Here is a 2,474-nt window from a genome sequence, read left to right as displayed (position 1 = left end):
GCATTTTATTTCTTATTTTTGATTCTTGATAATTTTCTTTTTCTTCTTGAATATCCATGAGCACTAACATGTCAAGCAGGACCATGAGAAATTTTTCTACACCATTTTCTGCAAGATTTTTATCTCCCATTGTGCAACCTCAAATTGAAGTAGAAAGTTTCCAACTAGACCCAGAGATAATTTTCATGATACAAGGTCACAAATTTGGAGGAGAAGTATCAGAAAATCCTTATTTGCATCTTGAAACATTTTTAGAGATTTGTGATTTGGTGAAATGTGAAGGAGTATCAGCAAATGCAGTTCGATTGATGGCATTTCCTTTCAGTATCAAGGATAAAGCAAGGACTTGGCTATATTCTCTCTGTCCTCAAAGCATCACAAGTTGGGAACAATTGGAGAAGCAATTTCTGAATCATTTTTTCCCTCCAAGTAGAACGGTGTATATGAGGAATTGCATAACAAATTTTTCTCAGGCATATGGAGAATCATTATTTGAAGCATGGGATAGATTCAAGAGTCTTCAAAGACAGTGCCCTCATCATGGTTTTGAAAAATGGTTGATTTTGCACATATTCTATGGGGGAATTTCTTTCTCAGACAAGACTTTATTGGATTCATCAGCTGGAGGTTCTTTTATGGACAAAAGTGTAGATGAAGCTTATTCGTTAATTGATCAAGTGACATTGAACCTCCATGAATGGTCGAACAAAAGTTGGATGGAATTTCCCTCAGATATTCAAAAAGTGCAAGCTATAAATGTAAGAGAGCCTGTCAAACAAAATGGAATTCAACCACCTAAAAATGTTGAAATTCACAAGTCACAGAGTGAGGAGTTCAAACATTTGGGGGCAAAGCTTGATAGTATTGTTTCAAAATGGTTTAAAGAAGATCCCCCTCCTACACAGTCAAGATCTAATGAAAAGTGTGATGATGTTGGGTTGAGAAGTGGCAAAAATCATGAAGAACTTCTGAAGAACGACATGTTTAGAATTGAGGAGAAGAATAATAGAAGATCACAAGAACTCAGTTCCATTTCTCTGGGAAGTTCCCAAAGGCCAGAAGTACCTTTCCCTCAACGATTAATCACACCAACATTAGATAAGCAAGTTGGACCTCCTCCAAAAGCTTAAAGGGAATTTGGGAAAAAGGGAGTTCAGTCTTTCCCAGGACCTTCACTAAGGGTTCCTTTTCCACAAAGGTTAGTGGGGGTCAATGAAAATAAAGACTTCGGCAAATCCTGTGACACTAATATGGTTGAGTGTAGATTTTTGAATATATATGAAGATGAAGATTTTTCAGATGAGGATTTTATTGATAATGTAGTGGTAAATAAGTTTTCAGATCTATCTCAAAATTTTATAAGGTGTTATAGTGACATCGAATTTTCAGATGATGAATGTGATGTGGTAGATCAACTTAAAACTGCAAGTGAAGTTATTGATCCTCTTGTTATTGATTCTCCTATTGAGGACATAGATGTTGGTTTATTTTTTGATGTATGTGTTGATGATGATGATATGGAAGAATGTGTAGGGAGCTGTGTTGTGGAAGCAGCATCTCAAGGATCACCACCTTTGTCAAGACAACCCTTAGAGGTTTTAAGAATTGATCATGTTGTGGAACAATGTGTAGGGACTTATACAGAGCTAGTAGAGTCTCGAGAATCACCATCACTGATATCATCAACACCTAAGCTAGAGCCAGAACCATCATTTGATTCAGAGGAAGTCACATTTACATGTTTAGAAATTTCAGGTATTTCTCAACAAAGTAAGGTTAATATTTCTTGTGATCTTTTGGAAAACTTTATGGAGGTACCTATAATTGACTTTGTTGGATGTGATTCAGTTTTTATTACTTATTCATCTTATCTTGATATGGTTCTAGCTCTATACTATATAACATGCTTGTGGGAGATTTATTTTTCTTTTGGATGTGCAGATTTCACATGGGCCAATAATTGGAAGCTCAATCTGAACCGTCTTCAACCAGCTGAAAAAATTTCCAAGAAGACGAAGATGGAGAGAGTTATACTTTACTTTGTAGCTCCTTTGATGAAAGCTCCCTCCATAATAAGAGCCCTTGGTAGGAGGGTTCTAAAATATCTTACCCCTCCAAGAGTAAGATTTAGATGAATCTAATGAGGTGGTCGAGCTAATGACCTTAAACAAGCGTTTCTTGGGAGGCAACCCAAGTTCATTTTCCTTATTTTCTTTTATGTCTTTAGTTCTCTCTTTATAATAAACATGTATCCTCTACTTAATTTTTCTTGTCTATCTTATTGTTGTAGAATTCAAAGTTGTGGAGGAATGTGAGTATTGGATGGAGGAGTATCTTTAAAAACATGAACGTCAACCATTTGGAGCTCATCACTTGGTAACTTCTTTTAAAATCTCCTCCACATTGTTTTTAGTTTTCATTGGGACAATGAAAAATTTAAGTCTGGGGGGATGCATTAGATGCATTTGATTTGC

The 2,474-nt window shown here is 35.9% G+C and overlaps 1 non-coding gene across 1 annotated transcript; it reads right to left on the bottom strand.

Annotated features, from left to right (window-relative positions):
* Positions 1 to 441: 441 nt before the first annotated feature.
* On the bottom strand, positions 442 to 547 carry LOC121988042. Its single transcript, XR_006113805.1, has one exon. It is a non-coding gene; the product is annotated as a small nucleolar RNA R71 (small nucleolar RNA).
* Positions 548 to 2,474: the final 1,927 nt, after the last annotated feature.

Source organism: Zingiber officinale, chromosome 5B, assembly GCF_018446385.1.
Source record: "Zingiber officinale cultivar Zhangliang chromosome 5B, Zo_v1.1, whole genome shotgun sequence".
In the NCBI taxonomy this organism is placed as follows: Eukaryota; Viridiplantae; Streptophyta; class Magnoliopsida; order Zingiberales; family Zingiberaceae; genus Zingiber; species Zingiber officinale.
The sequence above is the reverse complement of the archived record's forward strand: the minus strand, read 5'-3'. Positions and strand labels throughout refer to the sequence as shown.